A 9,438-nucleotide genomic window follows, 5' to 3' on the forward strand; every position below is an offset into this window, starting at 1 on the left:
CCAGTGGGTCTGTCCAGTGCCATTGCCCCGCTTTCACCATGAAAGGGAGCACGTGAGTCCCCCAACATTCCCCTGTGCCTGTGTCTGTAGGAAAAAAGGGGTCATGGTCAACAGTTAGAGGAGATATATCAGTAAATATATTTCCTACTCTGGGCAAAAGGCCTTTTGGGATGCAGTTGGCACTTCTGCCACCACATTTCCCGCTAAGTGCGATTAAGGTTCTCTAAGGGCTAAGGAAGCTCCAGCAGAGTGCAACTGTCCAACAGACAACATGGGGAGGGGAACACAATCCTAACTGGAGAAAACTGGAGACACCAACCAAACTCAGAGTCCCCCCCAAAAAAAATGATATGAAAATGATGATCTGGGGCCCTGAGGGCTTAAGAGGGCAGGTATGGTTAAAGAATGACCACACTGTCCATTAACAGAAATAACAGCAACAGTGACGACCACTATGAACTGCCTACTCCACATTCAGCTTATTGCTAACATGTAACATTTTATTTAAAACATGTGTATACATTTATATATAGTGCTTGTGTTCACAGGCAAGACAAGGAAGCCTTCACAGATACTGGCGATAATCACAGGAGTGAGTGCTCATTGTCCTCTAGTTAATGTTTTCACCTCTGTTTGGGGGTAGAGTGTGTGTGTGTGTGTGTGTGTGTGTGTGTGTGTGTGTGTGTGTGTACCAGTGTGTGCAGGTACATGTATGCCATGACACGTAGCAGACAACCTAGGTGGCAGTCATCACCTTCTACCTTGTGGAATCCAAGTTTCCGATTTGTCCCTGCACTTGGCAGGCTGGCTAGTCAGAGTAGGTCCAGTGAGTCCAACTCAAGCCATCAGCCATGGCAGCAGGTGCCCTTCCACTGAGCCACCTCATGTTCTCCAAAGCATAAACTTGTGTGTGTGTTTTCAGGCATGCACACACTTTTCAAAAGCTGAAAGCAAGCCAGATGCCCCCCTCCTACAAAGGACAAATAAATAAGCAAATGTAATAAATACTTACCTAACATGGATTCATTATTATGCTAAAAGTTTGTCATTCACCACAGGAAAAGCTCTCTATAATTTCATCTATATGAGGTTCCCAGAATAGCAGAATGTGCAGAAACAAAAACAACATCTTTTTTAGGGTCTGGGAGATGGGAAATGGGAAGTGGTTCTTCAGTGGGTACACAGTTTCTGTTTCACAAGATGAAAAGCTTCTAGGAATTGGTTGATTGAACCAATGTCAAGTATTTAAGTGTTAAATACTAAACTGTATATTAAAATGGTTAACATTTAAATAGATCTTAATGTCTCTTTTGATATAACTAAACTTTTTTAAAAATGTATGCACATCATGATTATGTATTATATATTGAGTATATGAATGTATATTTATACATATTTCTCAATAGAGCATAATGGCTTGCATCTATAATCTCAGCACTCTGGAAGCTAATGCAAGATGATATCTATACATTCAAAGTGGCCTGGACTACACAGTGAATTCTAAGAAAACCTAGGCTACAGTGTGAGCTCATGTCTCAACAAACAACAAGCTGGAAACTACCTATTACAGCTAGTCTAGAATCACAACCCTCCTGCCGCCTCCTCCAGGGAACACAATTATACATCTTAACTTTGCGTATCTTCCATGTAATAATGGAAAAGCTAAAAACTAAAGAGCAACCAGTAAAAAGCAATAGTTCAGTCTAGATGCAGATAAGCCAGTGGCCTTTAAGTCCTTGCAAAGAACAACTTCCGATCAGGGTAAAGTGGAAGTGTGCGGTACTCCCACTGTGGTTCTGTTCTTTCCAGTTTGAATGGCTGGCAGCCGGGACCTTCCGGCAGACTGTTTTCTCTAGGCCTATATACACATAAAACAATGACTGGAGCTGAGGCTGACATGGCCTGCCCCAAGGGGTACCCTGTGACTCACAACTGGATATGAGGGTTTGCTTCCCATCACGTCCTGTTTCCCTTAGCTGTTTAATATTTAACAATCACTTCATGATTCCTCAGGTTTAGCAGATGTCAGGGTTGCAGAGGCTTGGTTCCAAAATATATGACTTTAGTTCAGAAGTTATATGCAGGTTTCTGAAAAAACAAAAACAACAACAACAAAAAACAAAACAAAACAAAACAGGTGTATTTGGTGGGAGCGGGTGTGGGGAGGGATTATAACTTTGTATAGCCATGATCTTCATGACATTGAAGAACCTATGGAATAGAGATGTGCCAAAAGGATAAGGAGCCACTATATGTGAGAGAAAATAAGTGCTGGATTCAGACCCAGGAGAACAAGACACTTCAAAAATGGAAAAAATCAAAGCCAGGCATTGTAGCATACATCCATTGTAGCATACAGCACTTGGGGAGATGAGGCAGCCCCAGGGGATCCAACAGTCTCTTCTGGATTCTGAGGACACCAGTGCACACTTGCCATGCATACATCAATGCAGGCAAAGCACTCACAAATTAAATAAAATAAAACCTCATACACATAAATAAATACAAAACATAACCAAGAACCAGGAAGATAGCTCAGTCATAGAGTTACTAGCCAGCATGTACAAAGAAGCCTCAGATTCAATGTACAGGATGGACACACACACATCGAATTAACACAAACTGGGACTTCACATAATCTTTCCATTTTGAGACACCAGTAGCAAATTCAGTAGTTTATAAGGAGACCAAAGAGCTTCACGGTGCTCTTGAAGAGGCAGGAAAGTTTAAAGTTAAAGAACATACACACCATGCCAGTGAAACCAAGCTTCCGTGCCGGTGCCAAGTCCCTTCAAGCTCAGTCCAGATGTCCTTCCATTGTGACAGAAGCAGCAGGTGTCAACAGTGTAGAACCCAAACGCAGGCTGCTCTGGCAGGATTTGAATTTGAGGATTTTCCTGGCTGTTGGCTCTCACCTGCAACCTCAGCCATGGCCTTTACTTCTTTGCTAGAGACTAAGCCTCAAGCACCTTTTCTCCTTGCTGTCAACTACCCTTTATCTGCTTTGCATGGTGAAGGAGGACCTTCCCTTCTGTCTATGGGCTCCCTGCATCTCAGCATGCTTTTGAAAGTCCCTCTTTTACTTTAAGTACCAGATTAAATTTTGTGTTTATTTGTGTGTGCATTTGTGAGTATTTGTACATGGAAATAGGATATATGCACTGTGCCGGAGGATGGAAGCCAGAAAAGAGCTTTGGATCTCCTGAACTGGAGTTACAGGCAGTTACAAAGTAACTTTTTTTTTTTTTTTTTTTGAGGCAGAGTCTCTCCCTGAACCGAAGCTCCTGTTTTCTCAGACAGGCTCTAGTCTCTGGTCTCCTCCAAGATGGGTGTCTTAGTTGGAGTTTCTATTGCTGTGATGAAATGCTCTGACCAAAAGCAAATTAGCTTACATTTCCACATCGCTCTTTATCATCCAAGGAAGTCAGTACAAGAACTTAAAGCAGGCAGGAACCTGAGGGCAGGAGTTGACTGGCTTGTTCTCTGTGGCTCACTTAGCCTGCTTTCTTATAGAACCACAAGCCCAGGGATGACACCATCCACAATGGCTGTGCCCTCCCCACGTCAATCAGTAATAATGAAAATGCTCTACAGGCTTGCCAGATGTTACGGAGGCATTTTCTTAATTGAGGGTCCCTCCTCTGTTGTATTAGGTCATTAATATTTACTATTGATATATCTTTTAGTAAAGCTGCAGTTAATCCTAAACAGCTGTGTAACCAAATCACTACACAGAGACTAGGATTTATTTAGTTAACCTAGAACACAATGCTGGGCAATAGTTACTCCATCCTAAACCTCCAAGCCTGCATAGTTCCTACCATTCAGATTCACCCCTTATACTTGCTTTTAGTGATATCTTAGGTCCAGTTCATTTCTCCACATCGTTCCAAGACCTCTCCTCCAGCTTCTGCTCTCCCAGCTTTTGCTCCCCCTCTCCCTCCTATGCTTTCCTCTCCTCCTTCTTCCTTCCCCTCCTCCCACTCTGAATCAGGATGTCCACCCTATCCTCTCCACTGCTCAACATTGTGGCTGGTTGTTTTAACTGACAGTTTAGAGAACAAATGGCAGCATGTTTACACAAACTTGAAACAGGTGATGCTAAGAATAAGTATCACAATGTAATGTCTGGATTGAAACCAGAGAGTGGAGGAGAGAAATCAGCATTTGAATGAACAAGGGCAAAGTGTATACATTCCACAATAATGTTATACCAACACTCCTCTCATATGACTTTTTTTTTTAGATTTTATTTATTTATTATGTATACAAACTTCTGCCTGCATGTATGCCTGCACGCCAGAAGAGGCCACCATATATCATTATAGACGGTTGTGAACCACCATGTGGTTATTGGGAATTGAACTCAGGACCTTTGGAAAAACAGGTAGTGCTCTTAACCTCTGAGCCACCTCTCTGGCCCCGACTTTCACTTTTTTTGAGATGACATAAAACTATCTAAAACACTGGGGTTAGAAGTATGCAGGGGATGCCTACATTGTTACATGAGCATCTGAATTCTGGTGCTCAAGGCTGCAAAATGACTTCACCACTGAGACATCTCTCTAAGTCCCAAGCCTTAGAATTCTCAAAGCCTCCAATTCTTCCTATTGTCAGAGCATGAGAAATCACGGTAGAGATTTGTGGCAGCAGAGAAAGCTAGGATCCGTATGCTCTCTGAGGGCACTACCTCAATGGCCTATCTTCCCCCACCTCCCACTAGTGTCACAGGCTGATTTCACCTCCCACTAGTGTCACATTACTGATTTCTAACCATTCTTGACTCTCTGGGGGTCACAGAAGCTGGGCTGAGATACCAAAGGCCCTGAAAGATACTCACATATTCCTAAAGTGTCTTTGCTGAAGAATGAGAGTGAAGACACACCACCTTCCTTCCATATGGATTTCCGTTCTGAAACCCACATACCTGGGCAGTGTAGGCAGAACTCTACCTCTAACTGCTGGACTCTCAGCCTCAGCAATGGCTCCTTAAAAAGTTTAGTCATACAGTAGCTCAGGGGAATGGACCGCCCTCATACCAGTAGATAAGAGAACTGGTGGAAATAATTGTGAGGAGGAAAGACTTATGGTCAATGGACATGTATTATCTAAACTCAGTTCTCATCAGACTCATTCCTGGCAAGTACACCTTTCTATCCTTACTAGTAAATAAGGGTGATAATCTCTTTAACCATCAGCTTGGGTCCTTATTATCCATCAAGCAACTGCGGGACTATGGACAGCTACTTGAGTCTCTGTGTCACTAACTGCTAACTTGTAGAGTCTTTGTGGAAGGTCAATGAACTAAATTAACAGCAAGCAATTTAGCGAGCCATGGTGAATCATGCCTTTTGGGGGGCAGAGGCAGGAGGATCTCTGAATTCAAGGGCAACCTGATCTACATAATGTGATTTAGGTGAGCCATGGCTACATAGTGAGACCCTATCTCTAAAAGCAACAATCATTTAGAATAGTATCTGTGTTATGGCCCCCAGAGCTTAGCACAACTGGTGCCATGATGGAAGTACTATTCAGGCCTTGGAAACCAGCATGTAGGCAACAACACCTGCCAAAACAAAAGACCACCGAAGTCCATAGTTCAGGGAAAGTCCCTAAATGCACTAACCTTGCTCTTTGGCTTCTGTAGTTCTGCTTCTGGCTACCTATTCTTGCTAACTGAGGTGTGTCATCCCAGCAGGTGTTTTTTGTTTGTTTGTTTGTTTGTTTGTTTGTTTTGTTGTAACCAACACTTGGGTCTTGACAGCACATGGATCCTGAGCACCCAGTATAGTAGATAGTGGGCTAATGAAGCTTTTCTATTGGCTTGAACCTGTGTCTGAATGGTCTTCTCTGGTGAACTCCCTCACAGCACCTGGGACATAATGAAGCTTTTCTATTGGCTTGAACCTGTGCCTGAATGGTCTTCTCTGCTGAGTCCCCTCACAGCACCTGGACATAATAGGCATACAGGACTATGTCTCAAGACCTTAGTTATCAGAAAAAAGCATAAGGACATGGATTCTGCTCTGCAGAGCCCCTCTATTTGTGGGGAGAATTTTCAAACACTAAGTTCCCCAAGTTAATTTCCCCTTGAAGTGCATCATCTACCCTGACCACTTTAGAACTGTTACTTCTTGCTTGCCACAAGAATTTACAGGTCGCTCAAGAATTAATGCAAAACATCCAGCACTGTTCTTCCCATTTACATCTTCTCCAAATTATTTTTTGTTTGTTTATTTTGTGTTTTGCCATGCTCAGGATAAAATCTAAGGTCTTCTACCTGCTAAGCAAGGGATCTACCACTGAGTCTGGCCTGCTCCATCTAGCTTGGTGTAATGCTAGCGGCTTGCTCGTGGCTCAGAGCAAGAATGTGTCTTCCATTGGACTTTCTCCAATGACCATACTATGTTCAGGTCATTACCAGTTAGGCACTTGCTTGAACAAGGCTTCAATTGGGTGCTTTTGATTCTCTGAGTGTATTATAAAGAATAAGAACTTTCATGGCTCTGAGATTCAGACTTAAGGACAGTACAGGGCATGGCCATGATAGAAAGGCTGAGATGAACGTATGTCCCTGGAGCTTTGCCTGAAAACCCCAGTGCTGTAAGACCATTAAATCCCTGGTTCGTTTCTGCTATCACAGAAAGGGCTTTCAGCAGATCTAGGTGAGAGCCTGGGGCTTGTCGTCACACTTCAGATCGGAAGCACCCACTCATCTCAGCCGTAATTTCATCTTCCAAAATTCCCCACTCATGATTTATATCTGGGGTATTTGTAGATTGATCTGAATCTAGATTTATTCTGTAGATATACACAGAAAAGACAGGCAAGACACGTATGAATTTATGGAGTCCGAAGCATACAGTCTAAGTCTAAGGAGCTCAAATTGCAGGAAATCACCTTACTTTCCCAAACTTCTGTTTCCTCACCTGTAAATTGAGAAGAAACATCTAGCATCGCACCGTTCTAAAATCTAACAATTATAAACTAGTCCTACAAAAAGGGCAACCACACAAGGAAACTCATTATTTTACATGTGAGTAGTATTTTCCAGCAAATAAAGAAAGATTCACATTATATGGGGAAAATGAAGTCACTGGCATGAGATCTTCTTGCCTTTCCTTCCTTATTCTTCTTCCTCAATAAGTATTTGTAATAGAATACAATTTCACATTCTTGCCAGAGTTGCTGGGTGCTCTAAGCCTAATTTTAAACCCTTAAGAAAACCAGGCCTACGGGACCATGCTCATAATACCCGCTTTGGAACATGGAGACCAGAGGATAAAGAGTTCAAGGCCAGGCTCACTACATAGCTTCACAGCAAGGTTGAGGTCAGCTGGGTCGAAGGAACTCAGGGTCACCCCAAGGTCACATTGTGTACTTAAAGAGTACTTGAAACCAGGATTGATGACTCCAAGTGTCATGCTCTTACCACCTTCTCTATGGATGGGCCAGCTACTCTTGCAGTCCTTAGGAGTAAAGGAAGGCACATTAAAGACATTCCAAGTAGAAGAACGAAGATGTGGCACGTTTCCCTCATCTGATGGCTATGTATCAAGTACTGGCTGCAAATTAGCTCCTCAGGTGCTTCAGGTAAAAGACACAAGAAAACTGCTGTTTAATACATATTGGTTAGAGTGAGCCATCATTTAGCTCTTAAAAAAGAATCTAATACAGCAGTTCTCAACCTGTGGGTCATGACACCAGGTATCTGCATAGCAGATATTTTCTTTACTATTTATAACTGTAGTAAAACTGCAGGATGAAGTAGCAGTGAAATAATTTTATGTTTGGTGGTCACCGCAATGTGAGGTCTCAGGATTACGAAGGTTGTGAACCACTGGTCTAACACATAGTAATTAATGTATAAAGGTTTATCAATCAATAAAAGTATATGAGTAATCTTAGCTAAGAAAATATATAGAGCTGCATGCGTAAAGCTCAGGCTGGCTAAAATCCCAGCACAGATGGAGGGGCGGCTCCTGATGACTACTCTGAGGGGAGGGGAAGGGAAGAAAGGGGAGGGGAGAGTCCATTTTGTTCAGAGATGTGGTCCTTGAGAGAGCACCAATGCAGATGTCCTGCACTCGGGCACATGCGGGCAGCACAGAGTTGACTCGGTAGACTTAAAGAACCATAAACACACGTGCTTGGGAGGGCTAGAATGGCAGGAGATGGAGTAGGAACTAGAAGAGAGGGAATTGGGGGGACGTGTAAACTTGATCAAAATATATCACACACATGCATGGGATTGTCAAATAATAGAAAGTTTAAAAGAAACGTATAGAACTTACTGTTTGCATTCTTTACTTCTTTTAATACTCCCAACAGTTTCATAGAGAAAGATTAAAGAAGGATCATTACATAGGGAAATGAGGTGCACCCAAAGGAGCATTTACTTCATTTGTAACACCGGTCGTCCAACTCTTAGCTATAATGTTTGGGACAGGGAGTGCTTTAAACCTCTAAATTTCTTTTTTTTTTATTTTGTAATATTTGCATTTATATAATGTATATAGGCTCTAAGTCTAGAGACAAAATTCATTTATATTCCATACATATCTCACATATATAGCCCAAAGAGAATTTTATAATAGTATAGTAATTTTATGAATGAGACAGGCAAAGTTCCACGTTATGGAATTTTCCATCTGTGGCATCATGTTGGCCCTCAAAGTTTTTGGATTTTTCTAGCATTTCAGAGTTTGGACTTTCAGATTAGGGATGACTAACCTATACACCACCATGGTATACAGTTCAGTTCTCAACCCTCTCTTCCAGGTTAAAACAGAGACAGAGAGATTCATTTCATGATCAAGTGCCTCTTTACAGTTGTTTGAGACAAGATCTCATTTAGTGCAAGACTTCTAAAACTCCCATGTACTTGAAGATGCCAAGAATGAGCTTAAACTGCTGATTCTCCTGCCTCTGCCTCCCAAGTGCTGGGGTTACTGGTGTGTACCATTATGTGTGCTATTCATAGTGGTCTTCTAATGGCCACGGGAATTGGACTCTGTTGTCCTCCCATTACTAGCTTTCTCTTATGTGTCTGGTAATAGTCTCAAAGTTGCCAAAATTTCCCCTTCTTTTAGCTTTTGGAACTGAGTGTCTAATCCCCTAATCCTAAAGATTCCTTCAGTATCTCCCCACTCTACACACATTTCAGGCTCCATTCTTTTAATCTCCACATTCCCCAACTGATAAGTTACAAATCTTACCTAAGGCCAGTCTAGATGTCTTCTTGTGTATTTATCAACAATCTATGGAGAAATAACAGTTACCCAAACAAAGCAATTTTCCATTGCCTTGCCCTACCTATCACAGCAAAGTTCCTGTCTTCCTTTTCTGTTCTTACACTGTAAGCAGAACTACAATCAATCCACTAGGTTGTTCCTTTCCCACAGCCAGCTGTTTTTTCTCTTTGTTTATTTTTTTATT

The sequence above is a fragment of the Meriones unguiculatus genome, chromosome 4 (genome assembly GCF_030254825.1).
Source record: "Meriones unguiculatus strain TT.TT164.6M chromosome 4, Bangor_MerUng_6.1, whole genome shotgun sequence".
Lineage (NCBI taxonomy): Eukaryota > Metazoa > Chordata > Mammalia > Rodentia > Muridae > Meriones > Meriones unguiculatus.